General features: G+C 44.3%; 1 protein-coding gene across 1 annotated transcript in view; it reads left to right on the plus strand.

Annotated features, from left to right (window-relative positions):
* The window catches only part of ERGIC1 (endoplasmic reticulum-golgi intermediate compartment 1), a 556,793-nt gene that overhangs the window by 483,668 nt on the left and 52,019 nt on the right, over positions 1-21,106 (plus strand). The window lies entirely within an intron of this gene.

Genomic DNA, 21,106 nt, shown 5'->3' on the forward strand with positions numbered 1-21,106 from the left:
GCTATAGAAACCACTGTGCACCACGAACATTGGAACTAGGGAATTGCACGGTGCTCTTTGCTTTAACATTAGTATACCTTTGGACCGCTGTTCTTATCCACACACCTTGCGTTCCAATAGCCACATGCCTTGGCTAGTAAAGCCATTAAAAACAATGCAGCCAACTTTAACTAAGACAACTTCCCTGCTTTGAACGGGAATCCCTATTGGCTTCCACAGTTAGTGCAGAGTCTAATGCTTTGGGGAAAAACCATGTTGAGCAATGGTTTTGCAAAGTGGCAATGAGTAATGTAGTTTGACATAGAGATACTAATTTGTCTGTGTCCTGGATTTAATGGAATACCAGCGGCCACAACTCCATTCTTGGTTGACCTCTTGGTCTTAGTCAAGTGGCATCTTCTGACATCTTCTTGCTGCAGGAAACTTGGCTCACTGTTAATACAATATTGATGGCTTCAATATATTGTGCAATCCGGCTAAAAGTCATTTCGGAGGTCGCCCAAGTGGTGGTTTAGCTATTGGTGCTCGTGCTAGTCTTTCTCTTGAACCCATTTCTGTGGGATATCCTCACGTTATGTCAACTTCTATACTTTTTCCAGTGTTAAATTAAATATTAGTTATTAATATATATGATCCACCAAATGGCACGGCCACCTTAAAAATACAACAGTGGATAGCGAGCACTATTTTAATGTGGTACAGTAAACATCCTACAGATAAGCTGTTGATTGCAGGATATTTTAATGCTCATGACTTGCATCTTAATATGTCAGTAGATTTTAATGCAGAAATGTTTCAATTGTGTGGAAAGTATAAGGTAAGCGGCCTTGATCGTGGATGGCACTGCTTCCTCGATGGTAATTTAGTCTTTCCTAGAGAGCTCTGCCCATTCCAAATCCACTTTTACCTGGACAAATGGCCGCTCAAAATCATACTTGGATTATGTCAGGGTAAATGGGGGTGGGGGGTGGAGGCGTAGGCTCAGAATCTGTGATTTTATTAAATATCCATCACAACAATATTAGTTATCATGCTATACTTGCCTGAACCACAAGATTACGTTTTTCCTGCTCGATCCCCAACCTTAAAACTGCTGTCAAAGTAAATAATACTGGAAATCGCCTAATATGGTCTACAAAAATGACAATAGGTGTTAGCAAAATCCTTTCGGCAAATAGATTACTTTGAATCTTGGTTGGCCTTGCACGACTGGAATATCGAACAATGGTCAACAACTTAGCTGGCCAAGTAGGGTATAGCAATAATAACTTGGCCAACAAGGTTCATTCTTCAAAATTTTATCTGGAGATTTTATATGGAAAGATGATCTACCTTCAAGAGAAGGCAAGATTAGAAAACACTCTTCCTTTGAATTAAAAGAAAGCACAGCTCCCTTTACTAACCACAGAGGGCCTAATTCACAGAAGCGTTTTATAATGGCAAAAACATTGGAAAATGCTCTGTGACTAAGGGCCACAGTATATAAATTGGCTGACACAGCACAAACACTCTTTAGACAATTCAAATTAGTCATCGTTATTTAGAACTTTAAAGAGTAATTGTAGTTAAAATAACAAAAAACAAAAAAAAGAAATACTGGAATCGCTTTAGAGTGTTCTTGGGAGATTCTACAACTATAGAATCAAATGCTGTTTCCAAATCGCAATGGGGAGCACATAGCACCCAATTATATTATGTGAAAGATGAAGAGAAGCTCATTACAGATAGCTACATTCCTTGCTGCAGGTTCTTTGGTGAGGGTTTTGAGGTCGATGATCTAGTTATGACAATAAAAAAACTGAAGCCCTCATGTGCCCTGGGGCCGGATGGAATAGCTAACATTTGTAGGAAACAAAATCCGAAATGTTGGGCCAAAGACTTAATAAAATTATTCTGACGAATAGAGACCACTGGGAGAATACCTGATAGTTGAACGGGGTCTATTCTTATACCTCTCCACAAGAAAGGCCCATGTCATGATCCCCTTAATTATAGGTTACTTGCAATGCTCGATTCGAGCCAAAATGTATTTTCAACCATTTTATTAGCAAAATTAAATAGTTGAGCTCAGGTGCAAGGCTTATTAAAACCCTATCAGACAGGCTATAGAAAGGCGCATTGTACCTTGGATAATTTATGTACAATAAAATATCTGATTGCAGAAGCAAGGCGCAGCAATGGATCTAATCTTTATTGCTGCCTTGTTGATTATAGCAAAGCCTTCGATCTTGTGTAATGTGAGCTTAGCTTCTATGGTCAAAACGTACTCTTTTTGGGGAATGGATTCTCACTTACTGTGCTTTTATTAAATTACTTTATACTGGTTCGACAGCTGTAGTTCGCCTAAACCTAAACCAGGAGGGCGAGCTCAGCTCGTACATTGCAACAAATTCAGATCTGAAACGGGGGTTGGTGGAGGTGTCCTTGCAGCACTGTTATTTAATTTATAGATCTCAGATATGGATAGATCGATTGATGCTGTGCGTAAATTCCCCCCAGAATTAACAATGAGGCAGTATAATGGCTTGGCTATGCTGACGACCCTGTCCTGTTGGGTGTAAATCACAGGTATCCCAAAGGATGGCTGAGGGTCCGCCTGACCTCAAGTGCCAAACACCCTCACCAGAATAAACTGAGGGCTCCGCCAACAGGAGGTTAGACCTGCAGTTTAATGCAAATAAAACCAACCGGGATCAATACAAGAACATTGAAATTCTCCGATATATCTCAGCTCTCCATGGCGTGCGGTACAATTTTGTACAAGTGTCATCATCACTTGGACCCTTCCCCAAAAAACCTATCATCACAAGGGATTGGGCATCGAAAGTACTATAACCTATACGAGAACCCATAGGTGTTATTCTACTGGTCCTTGCATGTCAGGTGACTGGCCTGTCCCATCCCCAAGAAACTTTCGATTACATTTTTGAGAGTAGTGGGCTCACCATTAGTTTGTACCCTTTGCCATCCTTACCTGGCTTTCTGAGCTGTGATTGGTTAGATCTGATCTCCCCACGCCTGGGACTCGACTAAGTTCTTAGCCCTCTGTGCACCTCTTCAAGGTGATGTGAACTATTATGTCTGCATGTAACTTGTGTGTACACCCATTGCCTATGAGAGTGCACTCCTTACGTTGCAACACTTGTTGCTGTCTGCGTCTGACTTCCTGGAATCGGCTCTGCTTTCCCACCACAGGTGACTGTCCATTGTCTCGTTTGGGCATACCACATGCTTGGGGACCACAAAATTGAGCTCTTCAACTTGCATTTATGAGGATGTATTCCATTTCTCTGCAGCGGGTCCTTTTTGTTGTCTGGAGATTGGAATGTGTCCGCGTATCTCTGACTTTGGCTGTGAGCCTGCTTTGTGCTCTGTGCCACCTGAACCAGCTCTCCTTGTCTCGGGCTGTGTGGCTTTAGGACCTTCTGTAAGTTTCCTTAGACTTAGAATAACATGAACATGTATAATTTATATTATAAGTACTCTATATGTTAGTCAAACTTGGTTCTATCAGTTTCCATATTTATCCCTGTAGTCCTATAGGGTTGTTTTCGCGTTGAGCATCTGCAAGCTTGCTCAGGATCTCTTGTGCCTTGCAGTTCTGCGTTACTGCATTTGGCTAATGAAAATTTGAAAAAGCATCTAGAGTATGTGGAACTTTGCAAGCATGTCCTTAGTGCATGCAAATGTTTGTGTGATGCGGTGCAGGGTCTGCAAGTGTGCTTCATCTCTAACGCTGCTACGATGTGGTCACTAATGGCGTCCACACCTTGGCTTCTTGGTGCTTTGTTGACTGTCCATATAGGTGTTTCTGTCCACGATCGGTTTCTTCTCAATATCTGTGGAGACGTGTATGGGTGTATGGTATTTGGTCTGTATGGCTGGCTGAGGGATACCTTTCTGTGTACTTGTCAATCATTGGTGTACTTGTGATTCATCCGAAATAAGATGTGTGGCTGCAAACATTTCGGGCTCTTTGTCTTGACATGAACCTGGGGGTGATGAGGAGCATTCTGTGGACCCTCTCTTCAGTCCTCTTGGATCAGACACCTTTGGGCCTTCAACGCTCAATAGATGCTCTTGCTGCCTTTGCTTTGGATAATCACATGATGATTAACGCAAAGAAAACTAACATCGTGTTTCTTGGAGGTTCATTGCCAAAAAAACACCTTTCCATGGAAACTGGGAAATGAACCTCTTGAAGTAGTAGACAGCTACATTTACTTAGGGTTTCTTTCATTTTCAATCCTACTGCCTATTTTCATAGGGCTATCGGAACCATTGAGATATGGAAAACATGTCTGATCTTTAAACAGTACATAGCCAGTATGGGTGGTAACAATATAGAAGGCCTTAAAATCATTTATAGAACAAGTATCGTACCAGCTATTCTGTACGACCTTCAGGCCCTTTCTTCTAAGCAAGTTAAGTGGTTAGACAAATTAGAGGGAAAAGTATTGCGCTTGGTCATGAATTTGCGTAGCTACATCCTGGTCGAGGCTTTGTAGGTTGAATTCGGCACCTATTTCCTTTCCACTTCTTGACTTGTTAAGTGCACACTCTGGTTTCTAAAACTTTTTTCTCGTCTGAGTAATACAAATAAGCTTTTTTTTTAACATGTGGAAATAACAATGAAAACAGAAAAGAGAATTCTTTTATTTCTGAGTTGAAACAATCGGCAAGCCTTTTATTGATGTGTTTTGGCATATCCTTGTCTTATGCATATGAAACACCAAATATTGAACAGACTGTAAAGAAAGAAGCCAAGAGAATAGGATAGAATTAATATTTTGGCTATGCTAGCCACTAAGGAAACATATATTGATATTCCACTCACCGGTGATTACAGTAAGGACATGGTTTTAGTGAACAAAATTTAACCGAAATTTCTCATTGTTCAATATTGACGGAAACACTATCAAAGTGGTAAAAGAGGTCAAAACACTCGGCTTTTAGCATGACTCGACTTTCACACTAAATAAGCAAGTATCCTTGTAAGCTGATCAGAGCCTGTAAACCCTTTCTTTCTAAAAAAAAGTTGCTTGATCCTAGCAAGGGCCCTTATTTTGTCCAAGCAAGACTACTGCAATGCACTTTACTTAGGAGCAAACAAGTGCTTTGTGAAAGTCCAGATTCTACAAAATAATGCACTCGGATCATCTGCGGTATCCCTCGGAGAGAGCACATTTCAAACGTATGGAGACAGAATAAATGGCTCTCTACCAATGACAATCACCCTCAAAACGCTCTCCCTTACACACAAATGTCTGAATGGTGCTGCCCCACGATACCTTTCAGAAAAAATAGTCAAGAAATCCTCTAACCGCCCGACTAGAACAGCTCACTCTTCCCGATTGGCTGTGCCGAGATTCAAACTAAAAAAGAGGGGGGAAGCCGGTCATGGCGGCACAACTCTGGAACGGCCTCCCTCCATCACTAAGAGGATCAACCCTTCTTGCACTTCAGGCGTAAAATAAATTGGCTTGTTTCCAAAGACACTTGACTTATCCACAACTGGTCATGTACACCCATCTCTGACACTGATAGCTTCATGTATGACCCCTATGATTATTTCTGCTCTTACATTACTCTCCTTTCCCCTTGTACACACATACATACAACCTACTGCAATGTAACCCTCTTTGTAACATGTTTGTACATACTGTGTTTCCTTACTTGCACACAACCCACTGTAATGTAATCCTCCTTGGAACATTTCTTGTACTTACAGTGCTTATCTTGCTGATCTAACTTTGCAACTTGCTACATCAACTGTAATAATGTAACTTAAGCCTAATGTATACTTGTCTTCATGTGCAATGGCGCCCATACACCCTCGGGTTTGGCGCGCATTACAAATCAATAAACATTATAAGGTCTACTTGATGCAAAGTGTCTCTTTAAATGCCTCTGTACCTATTTGTCTAAGCTCTGTCATTTGGCATTGAAAAGATTTATTTTATATTTACGTTTTAACCTTTTACCAACATGGGAATATCGGGGAGCATGATAGTGACAGCTTAGACAAATAAGTACAAGGGACATTTAAAGAGACACTTTGCATCAAGTAGACCTTATATTGTTTATTGATTTGTAATGCGTGCCAAACTTGCAGACGTTGCCAATCAGAAATGGGAAACGGCTGTCCTATTTTGATAATCCTATTTTGACAATGTGCCCAACATTAAAATCTCTATACATAAGGGGATATGGGAACCTTGTTGGGACACTTGCACTAATTGAATCGGACCAGTTTTGGAATGCATTTTATAGAGCCGATTCAATAATTATCACTGCGCTTGCTTAATCCATTTGAAAGACTGCAAACAGTTATAGACCAGTAATTCATTACTGTGATCTGTTATGCTGATTTTGATATTTGGAAATTGATATATTGAGTTGGATGAATGAAAATATAAGTATCTCCGAGCGGGCACTATAATAGCTAACCTCCTTCACGGACTATCGCTCCCAGGTTATCCTGGGTTCTTTCTGCTCCCCCACCTCTATCTCCAGTAGAGTCACTGAGATGGGTTGCCTGGGCCCTTAGGTGTCCTTCTGGGTCCTGGCATACTGTCCATTCGCCTGCAGCCTCCGCCCTCCTCCTGGACTTGCATTTGGGCGCTTACTGACTTGTGTTGTCTCACAGGACCGCACTTATTGTACTCTCAGGCGACCACTCTCATACCAAGTGGTCACTGCCTGGCACTTAACAGTTGCCCTGCAACTCTCTCTGGCACTTCCCCCTCTGTGGAACCTCTAGCACTTAATTCTGTCTCCCTCTGTCTCCCTCTGTCTCCCTCCTCTCCACCCCCCACTTGCACATTCTGAATGTTCACAAGGCCTAGTCGAACCGCCTCTGCCTTTTGCTCATCATTATTTTATTCCATTGTCTTGTTTTGTTCCCTCTCCTTAGCCTTGTGGGTTCTTTGAAACACAATTTCTTGATGTATAAGCGCCTTAAAAATGCACAATAAATACATTTTGGTTTGTGCATTATCTATTTGTAGGAGCATGGTTTCATGGTCGTGATTTTAACTGTATTGAGAAACTGTTAGTGTATTTTTATATAATATTTTAATGTCATGTATGAATATCATGTTTTAAAGTTTGTATTATAACCAAATACACGAAGTATAAAAAATAAATATGGGTGAGGGGTGGAGTGAATTGGATGTTGGGAGCAAATGAGACATCATACTGTAAACATGATGATCCGTTTGGAACAATACTGAAAAAGATGACATTTGTCAACATTCATGGTCCAAGAACACTAACAATCTTTATATATAAAGCTGAATGTATGCATGTGTGTTTGTCCGGCTATACAAATCCACACTCTTGAACCCACTGCTACCAAATTTTGCGTGGATTCCTCATTTGTCTGGGCAAGTTTGTAGTCTGTTTGGCTGCAAGAAATTCACTCCCTAGACACCCTCATTTACTGATGCTCCCCCCAATTCACTACAGTAGGTACTAGGCGGCCAAATTTGGAAAAGTGTCTGAAGCAAAATGTTCAATGTGTTCGAAAGTGTTAAAGCATTTTTAAAGGGAATAAAAAATATATTTAAAAAAGATGTAATATCACGCCACTCCAAATATGGGAAATGGCAAGGTTGCAGTTTTCTCAAATCTGCTCGAGGCATTGAGTGACTGAAACATGTCGCACAAAAAACTAACATCACTTGGAAAAGCTCCATCTGATGCGAAGCGAAAATGAACATCAAGAGCTTCTGAAAGGCAACAAACAGCAGCACGACTTGCCGTCCAGAGAACAAGAGCACATTTCTCCAGGGTAAATGAGATACCAGAGCAAACCGAAGCAAGACTTGAGATGTGGACAAGAGCAACATCTTCCACACCACGTGAGACACCACTTGATCAGGATACAGGCAAAGCCGGGTACTCCAACTAGTACCTTATTCAATGCTTGGAATGCTTGGAGCACATCATCTTGCTTGAATAGTAGCCACTTCAATCTGTTTATTCGCCTCTACCAGTTCTATCTTTAAACTTCACTGTACTCAAGTTTCCACTTGGTACGTATAGCTTTCCTTCCATTGACCATGCTTATTAGGTTAAAAGACCCCTTGCAGCTGATCAAAGCCCAGCAGAATCCAGATAGCAAGCAACTGCCACTGAGAAATCCTTGACGGTCTGCTGTTGCTTAATTACATGCATTTGTTCATAAATGTGGGGCCAGAGGTTTACTAGGTTTTAAATCTATTATGCCCTTAGTAGTTCTAACACATTTTTGTTCATTTCTCCAGTGCAGATCAAACTGGTGTTTGTTGTTGCATTGTGAACAAGTTGAGACCAAAATGAAAAATGTGTTCAACTATATTTTGAAAGACCAACCAAAACTCAACATTTGAGTCACATTTCAAATCCAAATAGTATGTATAGTTCTGGGGTATTGCATCAGATTCTTGTGATTAGAACACATTTCACCAAGCTTTCATAGGATTTGTTGAAATAGAAGGGGGTTCCACTGCATAAGGACATTTTCTCATCCCTTGGTTTAATTCACCTCAGAATATTATCAATGCCTAAATGTTTTTTTCCAGATTTGTGCACATTCGTCTTGGAGAATCTCAAAGGTGGTTACATATGTATTTCACCCGACCCCCAGCTGTTTAATATCCTGCTCTCTAACTTTCTCTGATTTAATTTTTAACCATGTGATTACTCCAAAATGCATGGTTTCAGATGTGTTAGACAGTTGGACTAACTGTGTTCAAACCCTAAAAGACAGGCATCCGCTTGTTTTAGCAGCTTCCCCTCAATTCCTCTCATTCACTTCACTATAGTACAGGGACGAAGAAGAGGCCACTAGGAGTAATGTACATTAACAGGTCCTTTCACCATGCTAGCAGTGAGACGAGGAAGAGGCCCATAGACTGGTCTAAGGGTCAGGCATGTCCAGAATGCTGCTCGAATGGTGGTCGGGCAATTGCGCCTAAAGACTCACACCTGTGACCTGTTAAACAGTTCCAGGTGTATAAAAGGTGGAGCCGGCGAGAGCACAAAGAAATCCTGCGAAATAAGAGGCAGCCAAGGGTGGTCCTGTCGGGGAAACCAGGACACGCGCAAGAACTGAAACTGTGGCGCTGGGCCTATGTGGAGGCCACAGTATTGGGAGCCTTGCAGGTCAGTTCCTGCATCAGGAGCTGCGTGCCAGAGAGAGAGCCAGTCATTGTAAGTCACGTGCAGCATCCAGGTCACGGGTAGAACTGCCAGCGACCCACACAGAGATAAAAGCGACTGCGAGCAGGGCTCCACAAGCAATGAAGTGTACGCAGAGCCGAGCAGGAGGTCACATCTGCCCCCACGAGACGCCGGTGAGTGGGGAAATGGGATCACTCGACCCAATGGCGCTCCTGGGGTTGTTAAATGGTGGAAATGGAATACTGAATGAACAAGAATTAAGGTGCAAGACATGGTGAACCAAAGTAAATGGTCAAAGTTGATTACTGCCAAGTGTGGGCGAACAAGAACTGGAGACTATTGGCTACCGAACAGAAGGAAAGCTTTTGGTTAGCATATGAAAGCTTTGAATAAACCAATGTGCAAATGACAAGTTGGTGTGAAAAAAGAATATTATATGTTGCAATATTAAGAGGTAATCTGACATGCCATATAAACCAAGAATGGAACATTGCAGAGTGGTGTGAAACTGCGCCTAGTCCGGGTGTAACCTATCCGTGAAAGCCAAAGAAGTATTCAGAAAAGTAATTGCAAGTGCCTGAAAGATTGCTAAAGTAAGGCAGAAGAAAGTAATCTGCATGAACTATCAGGAGGTATAAATTTGACCTGGAACTGGTTTTGAACATTAAGAGACTGATTTGAAGTGCAAGTTGGTGTCTTGGAGAGGAGAATCCTGAGGCTCATTTTTGGGAACTGTGTGGTTTTCTCTGGGAAAAGGGAGTCCCGAGATCTCGTTTTAGAACTTTTGGCTTCTTGGGAACCCCAAGATTCCTTTGAGACTTTTGTGGAACTTATGTGGACTTGGGGAAGGGGAGCTGGATGGTACGCTCAGAGCTGGAAGAAGCTCAGAACCTTATTTGGAACACTTTCTTTTGTTACTGACAATCCCTCCACATTGTTAACTTTAGTTGTGTGGGCAAGTATAGATTTTGAACACAGACCTTTAAGTTGAACTTCCTGACTCATACCATCCTTAGTTTCTTTAGGTAGGGAAATCCCACCAAGCATAGGGCAAGTTAGGCCTTTAACCATCCTGACATTTAAGTCAATAAACCATTTTATTTGAACTTTGAATCTGTTGTCTGTGTCTTGCTTCATGATGCCTTCACAACTAGCACTACAAAATGTGCAAACACTGGTAGAGAAAGGTGGACATGGTCATCTGACTGCAATTTAGAAGTAGAAACATGGTGCAACCAGTCGTGCCTGTACATGGTATGTAATGAGAGGATGAGATTTTAGAGTGTGGGTTCTAGCACTTTCCTTTTTCTGTCACGTGAGCGAGGGAAGAGTACTTTCATACACCTAAACTTCACTTTAATCCTAGACTGGGTGGCCGATCTCAATTGCGAGACAACGATCACCTCAGACGGCGACAGACCTCTACTTAATGTCCTTTACCATACAAGCAAGCATACCACCAATCAAGACTAATCTCCTCCACTCCTCACCAGAAATGAACTGAACATTACAGTAGACTGGTTAATGCCACATCTGCCCATCTTAAACCCTGTGCCGGCAATGTCTGACCCAGCTACTCTAATGGATCTATATAACTCCACAAGCCTTGCATATTATTGACTCGCTCAAAATGCGCTAAGGTAAACCAAGAGCCCACTTGAATTCTTGGTTTACACCTCAACTAAAAGCCCTCCGGGCAGAAAAAAGGAAAATGGAAGTCCAATGGAAGAATCTCCCTACTAAGGATAACAAATGTAATTTGCTGAAAATCTCAGCTAAATACAAAGCCGAAAAACTAACTAACTAAACAAGAGACCTACAATGACAGGATCAATAAAGCTAGGTCCAGTACCAAGGAACTCCTTACAATCCTTGGAGAAATGGAAGCCCCTATCGCCCCTGTGGACACTTGCACAAAAGATAAAGTATGGTGCACCAACATCCAGAATGCACTGTCCAACAAAATCTCCCTCCTCCAAAAAACTATTTCTGAAAGAAAGTTGAACCTTCCCAAAAGAGGAACACTTCAAAGAGTGCTAGATCAAAACCTGAAACCCCTTCAGCGCTTCAAGTTTGCACAAGTCACTACCCAAGAGGTGGAAAATATCATCATTGCCTCGCTCAAACCATCTAGATGCCAGGGAGATATCTGCCCAGCCCAGAATATCTAAGAAGTGGCCAGAGATCTGGCTCCTTTCATCACCAAACTAATGAATGCCTTTGTTCTAACGTGTAACGTCCCTACCAACCTGAAGGACGCTTGGGTCTTGCCACTCTTTAAAAAAATAAATTAAAAAAATACTTCCTTGGACCCCACTAACTACAGACCGATTACCATCGTCCCGTTTTTGCTTAAGCTAATAGACAAGGCGGCCTACTTCCAGATACAAGCCTATTTGGAGACCAAAATTTCTTAGGCCTTCGGAATCCGGTTTTGGACCACAACATGGCACAAACGGCTCTGATAGATTTGAAGACCCAAATCGATGAAATCAAAGACAACCAGAAACTTGCCCTCCTACTCTTATTAGACTTAACAGCCGCTTTCGATTTGGTGGATCACAAAGTGCTATGCAAACATTTGTCCACAGCGGCCCACTTCTCCCAGGAAGCCACAGCATGGATTCAATCATCATTTCTTAATAACAGGTCAAAGAGAGTGTTCTCACCTTTAGCCTCAGCAGATTCGACACCTATGACATGTGGAGTACCTACTATGTATAATGTCTTCACTAAACCTCTGTTTGATGACCTTGACCATCTGGGTGTAACCTACACAAATTATGCAGATGACACCCAGATCCTCATCCCACTTACAGGAGACTATGATACCGACCTGGCCTTAGTGAACAGAATCTATCTAATCATTCAGCCATGGATGGCCTCTCACAGCCTATGCCTGAATGATAAGATGGAGCTCCTGATCTTAGGCGCACCGGCCAACATTAACAAACTAAGCAACAAATACTCAACCTTCAACATTGACAGTATTGACATTAAAGTGGCAAAGGAGGTAAAAACCTTAGGTTTCGACCTAGACTCTGCTCTCAGCCTAGGCAAACAAGTTAATGCTACTGCCTCAGCAACAGCTTATACTTGTAAACTGATACAGACTCTGAAAGTTGCATCACTTTGCCAAGAGCCTTAATTTTATCCAAACTTGATTATTGTAATGCCCTCTACTTAAGTGCGAGCAAATAGTTCATCAACAAATTTCAAATACTTCAAAATAACGCACTTAGAACGGCCCTAAGTATACCCAGTAGACAACATATCTCGGAAGCTAGCCAGAATAACTGTCTCTCAATCAAGGACAGAATTCCGTTTAAAATGCTCTCCCTCACCCACAAATGTCTAAATAACTCTGCCCCTCTTTATTTAATGGAAAAAATTGTGTAAATAACTTCAACACGCCAAACAAGGACAGCCAATTCTTCCTGCCTTATAGTCCCTAGATTTAACCTGAAAAAAGCAGGAGGTAGCAGATTTCCTGTTATGGCCGCCCAATTATGGAACACTCTTCCCTCTTCTCTGAGAACAGACCAATCATTCCCCAGTTTTAGGAAAAACACCAAAACTTGGCTCCTCACTAAGAACTCCTGATATGCTGTTGGACACTCATGGCTGCCCTATCACCCCACAACTTTGTATCTTGCTATGTAAATTTCTGTTCTGATGGAAGATGATGTCATGATCTCTGCTTCCAAAAGATCAGGACTTGCCCGACTCCCTTGGAAGCAGACCCATAACCCCGGTTCCGAGTGCCAGCCAGTCCCAATTGGGACCTTTTGGACCCTGTCCTGGCGCCAGTGGCACCAGGCTCATAAAGATGCCCAGTCCCAGCGCTGGAAGCGCCGGGCTCATAATGCTTGGGTGGACTTACCTGCAGCAGACCATGCTGCTTACTTACCTGCCAGTTGAGCCCCTGATCCTCTTCTGTTTGGGACTACTTTTCCTGTTGGGTGGGGCAGGAGCCACTCCCTAGGTTCAGAACACTGGAACTCTTCTGGAAAGCAGGAACTCTTTTCTCACCTAGGCGAGGCTGTGGAAGGAGACACCTAAGCACTACAGGAGGCTTTTTAAACCACACCCGATGGATGAATCTTGCTTTGCGTTATTCTGCACCCTCTGCAGCAGAACGCTCATCGTGTCTTCTGCTTCTGATCCTGGGCCTAAGGGAACAAGGGCTTACCAGCCTGGAATCCAGTCTTCAGCAGCACCTGTAAAGACAAAGAAAGAACAGGTTAGCACTACGGTCTTCAGTGGCAGCGAATCTCTTACCTGGTCCATCGGCTGTCACCAACGCCTCGCGCTGCATTCCGGCATCTGAAAGACAAAGGCTTACCTACTCTTTGCATGCTCCGGAGGTCTTCGCACTGCATTCCGGCATCTGAAAGACAAAAGCTTACCAGCTCTTCGCACGCTCCGGAGGCCTTCGGCGCTGCATCCCGCATCTGAAAGACAAAAGAAGGTGCGTTTAAAGACATTGGGCAACTTTATTACTCACGTGCCATTACTCCTTCCCACGCCGAATCCAGTGGGTATTCCAGCACCCTTCAGCTTCTCCAAAGCTCTGAACTTACACCTGCAAAATAAAAGGGACTGTTAGTGCGCATCGTGAAGCAGGCTACAAGCGCTTACTTACGTGCTTCCAGGCGCTTCTATTCCTCACGCGGGTTCGATCCTCAACTCTCATCAGCCCGCCATCCGCCATCGCCGGAACCCTGCAAAACAAGAGATATCATTACAAAAGACTTTTAAGACATTTGAAGTGCCCAGAACTTACCGTTCGTGCAGTTAACGACGGACAGCAGTCCTCTGAAGTCAAGAGGCCTGCACCCTTATCCAGTGAAGAAACTGGTTACGGCACCCTGCCCCGAGGCAGATGGAGAGCTCGGCGTTCACTTACCTAAGGTGAGGGCGTTAACCTTTGGGGTTCTACAGGAGAAGAGAAAGGGAGGAGGAGAGAGGCACCCAATAACCCCAGTTCATTAATCCCATATTTTCTATCTGCAGACATCTTACTCTTCGAGTCAGACATACAGTGCACAGAGGTCCAGCCCAAAGAGCCAACCGTGTGTTACACATCACCTTTGAAGATACGGCATTCACCCAGTCAAGACCGGCGCCTCTGCGGGAATCAGGTGAGCGTTACAGAACGCAAAGCCGACCGCAAAACTCCCACCCAGGCGCTATGGAAACCTCGGATACCGACCAGCTAGCCCAGTTACTTGGGGAACTAAGAGCAGAAGTGCATGCAGCCCGTCAGGAAACGAATGCTCTAAGAAGGGAACTGATTATTTCCAAAGAGCGAACAGACGATCTCGCTAGACAATTGCTACAGTCACAAGCCGGACAAACTCCGTTACCCGCATCAGGGACAAATCTTCCTTCAACATCTTCTACGAACCCAGTGCAGCTCAACCTACCTGGGAATGTACCTCTGGCTCCGCCCGAACGATTTTCTGGTGACCCAAAGAGGTTTGCAGTATTTATTAATCAGTGCCGGTTGCACTTCTTATGCCGGCCAGCAGCCTTTCCAACTGATCAAGCTAAGGTAGCTTTCGTGCTTTCGTACCTTAGTGGCAATGCGGCAGACTGGTCGATCCCTCTAGTTAATCAAGATGATCCGGTTCTCCATGATTTTCAAGCTTTTCAGCTCAGTATGGAAAAACTGTTTGCAAGACATTCACAGGGGCAGGCCTTGGACAATGAGCTCCTTTCATTGCGACAGGGTAATCAAGACCTTTTGGCTTATATTGCGTCTTTCAACAGACTGATAGTGGAAACTTGATGGCCTGAGGACAAAAGGATTACGCTGTTATATAGAGGTCTACGTGGAGAGCTCAAAGATGTGTTAGCCCAAGTAGTGAATCCCCCGCAAGACTGTTCGGACTATATTGACTTAGTCGTTCAAATTGACCACAGACTGCAGAACAGGAAGGCCGATCGTTCCAAGTTTGATGCTCGAGTATTTTCCAAACCACCAACTCCTACCAAAGGAGTAGACTCCGGGGAACCCATGCAAATAGGGGGCCTGAAAGGACCACTAACACAAAAGGAGCGGGAAAGGAGAAAACGGCTGCAATTATGCCTCTATTGCGGAAACTCGGGGCACTTTCTTCGAGACTGTCCCGAGAAACCAGCCAAGAAGGCAGTAGGAGCTGCAGTTACCAGGGTCACGAACTCTGAGCAGGGAAACGACCTCGCCCGACAAGAATAGAGGTCCTCTTGCCGAGCGTTAAAACCAGTTCCGTGACCTCGCATTTCGTGATACCTATGGTCCTCATTAGCCCTGAACATCCGGATCGATTACATGCGATTGAAGCTTACGTCGACAGCGGTGCAATCGGCAATTATGTGGATCATGAAATGGTTTTGAGGATGAATCTGACTCTTTGTCCAAAGGCTGTAAAGGACGTCATTACTACGGTGGATGGTACGGAGATAGCCTCCGGACCAGTAACGCATACCACCCAAGAAGTGACGCTAGTAAGTCAAGATGGACACCATGAGAAGATCGTGTTCGATGTGATCAAGGCCCCTCAGTTCCAGATTATTCTAGGAATTCCTTGGTTAGAGAAGCACAATCCTCAGATCGATTGGCGAGCAAGAACGGTTCAGTTTCCAGAATGTGTCTCTACGTGTCACCCTCGACCTGGTGTTGCACTGGCAGCAATTTCCTCAGAGGCTCCCCAGTTACCTCCTGAATACATAGAATTCCAAGATGTTTTCCGGAAGGATCAGGCTAACTCTCTACCTCCTCATAGGTCTTATGACTGCCAGATAGACCTGATACCTGGATCTACTCCTCCTTGTAGTAGAATTTATGCCCTCACCGAGCCTGAGAATCTTCACCTCCGACAATACCTGGATCAATACCTAGCGAATGGGTTTATTCGTCCTTCCAAGTCCCCTGCTTCCTCAGCTTTGTTCTTCGTTCCAAAAAAAGAAGGGGACCTTAGAACTTGTATAGATTATCGCGCCCTGAACCAGATCACCGTTAAGAATGGATATCCGTTACCTTTGATCCCTGAACTCCTGGACCAAGTCAGAAAAGCATGCATATATACAAAGCTGGATCTTAGAGGAGCCTACCACTTGGTACGAGTAAAAGAGGGCGATGAATGGACGACGGCCTTCCGCACCAAGTATGGGCTATTTGAATATCAGGTCATGCCCTTCGGACTTTGCAATGCCCCGGCCGCCTTTCAATATTTTATGAACGATGTCCTCAGAGAGCTCATAGATGTGTGTGTTGTTGTTTACATTGACGACATCCTCGTTTATTCTTCATCGGAAACTGAACATCGGAAACACGTGAAAATGGTCCTCGAGAGATTGCGTCAACACAAACTTTTCGCTAAGTTGGAAAAATGTGTTTTCAACATGACTGAAGTTGAATTCTTGGGATTCATATTATCACCTAGCGGAGTGCGTATGGATTCAAAGAAGGTCGATGCAATCCTCAAATGGCCATCGCCATCCTCCATAAAAGGTGTTCAAAGCATGTTAGGCTTCGCTAACTTTTACCGCAGGTTTATCCCCGAATTCTCTCGAATAGTCCAGCCCATCACCGCCTTGTTAAAGAAAAACAAACGTTTTGAATGGTCTACCGAGGCGGAACAAGCTTTCCAGAATTTGAAGACTAGATTTATCTCTGCACCGATCTTAAAACATCCTCGCCCAGAACTCCCCTACATCGTTGAAACTGATGCTTCGAGCCTTGCCATGGGGGCAGTTCTATCACAAAAGGACCCAGTAACCAATCAGTTGCATCCCGTGGCATTTTGGTCCCGCAAATTCTCGCCTCCTGAAATCAATTACACTATTACTGATAAGGAACTTCTAGCTATCAAGTCCGCCTTTAAGGCTTGGCGGCATTATCTTCTGGGGGCCCGACACACCGTTACTGTGATTACAGATCACCGAAACCTGCAATATTTGAAAACCGCAAAAGCTCAATCCTCTAGGCAACTCCGTTGGGCACTATTCTTTGCCGAGTTTGACTTCATAATTACCTATCGACCTGGTACAAAAAACGGTAAAGCTGATGCCCTTTCTCCGATGGGAGTGGAAGAACATTTGATCAATCCTAAACCTGTACCTATCATTCCCGAACAAAGAATTCTAGGTGTAATCGCCACACAATCCATAGAGGAAGTTAAGGATAAAGCCAGGCTACTGGTAACTCCAGCAGACATACAAAATTGGCATCTGCAGGGAAAGGACTTTACGGTGAAGGACAACCTATTATATTTCCAAGAACGGTTATACCTGCCCAGCACAGATTTACAGAAAAAGGTAATCTCTTGTTATCACGATTCTTTAATGGAAGGACATCCCGGTATGACCAAGACCTCGGAAAAGATCAATCGCTACTTCTGGTGGCCGTCTTGGAAAAAAGATATCAGAGACTTTATAATGTCCTGTGGAGTATGCGCCCAAAACAAGAGTCAAAAGGAAAAACCAGCCGGCCTCTTACGCCCTATTGACATCCCACCTCGCCCTTGGCATACGCTTTCTATGGACTTCATCACCGATCTACCTCCATGCTCCGGATACAATACGATCCTAGTAATTGTGGACCTATTCTCCAAGATGGCGCATTTCATTCCACTCAAAGGCTTACCAGCAACTCTGGCCCGAGAATTTCTCGAAAACATCGTCCGACTGCACGGTTTTCCTTCAGTTCTCATTTCGGATCGAGGTAGTCAATTTATTTCTCATTTTTGGCGAAGTTGCTGTCGGTCGGCTCAAATTGATGTGAGACTTTCGACCAGCCACCACCCTCAAACCGACGGACAAACCGAGAGGACCAATCAAACTCTGGAACAGTATTTGCGCTGCATGCTACAACAAACTGAAAAAACTTGGAAAGATATCCTTTGGATAGCCGAATATGCCTACAATAACTCTGTCCACTCGGGAACTGGGAAGACCCCGTTTTTTCTTTTATACGGTAGTCACCCTCGAACCTCGGAGTTGGATCCACTCCAAGATCTTGGAACACCAGCAATAGACCACCTGCATTCTACAATCACTCAAGCCTTTAAGGAAGCCGTTTCTCACCTACAAAGGGCTAAAGAACAATACAAGAAAGGAGCAGACCAACATCGGAAGGAAGCCCCCCCAATATCAAGTAGGAGATCAAGTCTGGTTATCCACCAAATATCTACCTCTAAAAGGACCACGCACATTCAACCCAAGATACCTTGGTCCCTATTCCATCACTACCATAGTAAATCCAGCGGTCAAGTTGGACTTGCCCCCTCACATGAAGATACATCCGGTCTTCCACGTCTCTCTATTAAAACCCGTGCAACCTCAAACCCGACTAACTAAATCTCCAAAACCTATTCTAGTTGATGGAGAACTCGAGTTTGAAGTCAAAAGCATCCTGGATTCCAAGATCTCCAAATCTAAACTATTTTACCTGATTGACTGGAAAGGCTACGGTCCCCAAGAAAGATCCTGGGAACCTGCAGAATATGTCCACGCCCCTCGTCTAATCAAAAAATTTCATCGAACATTTCCTAACAAGCCCAAACCCCGGAGAAGCCCGGTTTGGGAGGGGCCTTGAGGGGGGGTGCTGTCATGATCTCTGCTTCCAAAAGATCAGGACTTGCCAGACTCCCTTGGAAGCAGACCGATAACCCCGGTTCCGAGTGCCAGCCAGTCCCAATTGGGACCTTTTGGACCCTGTCCTGGCGCCAGTGGCACCAGGCTCATAAAGATGCCCAGTCCCAGCGCTGGAAGAGCCGGGCTCATAATGCTTGGGTGGACTTACCTGCAGCAGACCATGCTGCTTACTTACCTGCCAGTTGAGCCCCTGATCCTTTTCTGTTTGGGACTACTTTTCCTGTTGGGTGGGGCAGGAGCCACTCCCTAGGTTCAGAACACTGGAACTCTTCTGGAAAGCAGGAACTCTTTTCTCACCTAGGCGAGGCTGTGGAAGGAGACACCTAAGCACTACAGGAGGCTATTTAAACCACACCCGATGGATGAATCTTGCTTTGCGTTATTCTGCATTCTCTGCAGCAGAACGCTCATCGTGTCTTCTGCTTCTGATCCTGGGCCTAAGGGAACAAAGGCTTACCAGCCTGGAATCCAGTCTTCAGCAGCACCTATAAAGACAAAGAAAGAACAGGTTAGCACTACGGTCTTCAGTGGCAGTGCATCTCTTACCTGGTCCATCGGCTGTCACCAACGCCTCGCGCTGCATTCCGGCATCTGAAAGACAAAGGCTTACCTACTCTTCGCATGCTCCGGAGGTCTTCGCACTGCATTCCGGCATCTGAAAGACAAAAGCTTACCAGCTCTTCGCACGCTCCGGAGGCCTTCGGCGCTGCATCCCGCATCTGAAAGACAAAAGGTGCGTTTAAAGACATTGGGCAACTTTATTACTCACGTGCCATTACTCCTTCCCACGCCGAATCCAGTGGGTATTCCAGCACCCTTCAGCTTCTCTAAAGCTCCGAACTTGCACCTGCAAAATAAAAGGGACAGTTGGTGCGCATCGTGAAGCAGGCTACAAGCGCTTACTTACGTGCTTCCAGGCGCTTCTATTCCTCACGCGGGTTCGATCCTCAACTCATCAGCCCGCCATCCGCCATCGCCGGAACCCTGCAAAACAAGAGATCATTACAAAAGACTTTTAAGACATTTGAAGTGCCCAGAACTTACCGTTCGTGCAGTTAACGACGGACAGCAGTCCTCTGAGGTCAAGAGGCCTGCACCCTTATCCAGTGAAGAAACTGGTTACGGCACCCTGCCCCGAGGCAGATGGAGAGCTCGGCGTTCACTTACCTAAGGTGAGGGCGTTAACCTTTGGGGTTCTACAGGAGAAGAGAAAGGGAGGAGGAGAGAGGCACCCAATAACCCCAGTTCATTAATCCCATATTTTCTATCTGCAGACATCTTACTCTTCGAGTCAGACATACAGTGCACAGAGGTCCAGCCCAAAGAGCCAACCGTGTGTTACACATCACCTTTGAAGATACGGCATTCACCCAGTCAAGACCGGCGCCTCTGCGGGAATCAGGTGAGCGTTACAGATGATTACGTATTTACTATATTGCCTGCTCCCTTTAGGATTTTTGTATTTAATGACTGTAAATATTTTTGTGCAAAATGAAAACTGAAGCCTGTATATAATGTCTGTAACCAACTATATGTGCAACTGAAAAGTGAAACTAACTTGTAATGCGCCCAGATACCTACCGGTTTTGTGCGCTATATAAATTAACAAACACATGTCTATTGTAATCTGTTTGACATTCGGCTAGACTCCAAACGCATAAGACCGTTGCAGACCACTTTTTTTATTGGAGACTGTCCTCTTACAAAGTATACATGTTAAACTTGGCAAAGTGGATAGGAGCGCAATGACTTGGGCATCTTTGTTCCGGTGCATGGCACGCTTGGATACAGCATTCACTTACCCAAACACAAGGATGCAGTTTAGGTGCATCTTACTACTTGTTCATTCAGCATACATGTGTTTTTTTCTTGCAAACGTGCATGGTTTACAAAATGCTTTCCCAATCCTGTGTGGTTTTATTCATACTTACCAATGGTCTGTGCATGTCTTATCTCATAGGGGACTTTTCTTGGTTGCTTTTCAGTTCTAGAGCAGAACTACAAGGGAATACATGGCCACCAAAGTGCCAGGCAGAAAACACAGGCTGTATTGGACACTGTCTCTTTGGGGAATTTTAGAAATCTGCTTAAATCCCCAATCTGCAAAGCCTGGATTTTGTTGTAAAACTGCATATGTTTGTCCTTCTCCAGCAATGGAATGGTGAGAGTGGTTTATACAGTGATAATGTAGCATTGTCTGATTCTAGATAAGATTTCCAGGAACCGCCTATAACCGTCCCCCCCTCTCCCCCCCCCCACACACACACCCCCTCCACAGCCCCAGGTTTCACAAATC

The sequence above is a fragment of the Ambystoma mexicanum genome, chromosome 3p (assembly GCF_040938575.1).
Source record: "Ambystoma mexicanum isolate Mex_15411 chromosome 3p, UKY_AmexF1_1, whole genome shotgun sequence".
Lineage (NCBI taxonomy): Eukaryota > Metazoa > Chordata > Amphibia > Caudata > Ambystomatidae > Ambystoma > Ambystoma mexicanum.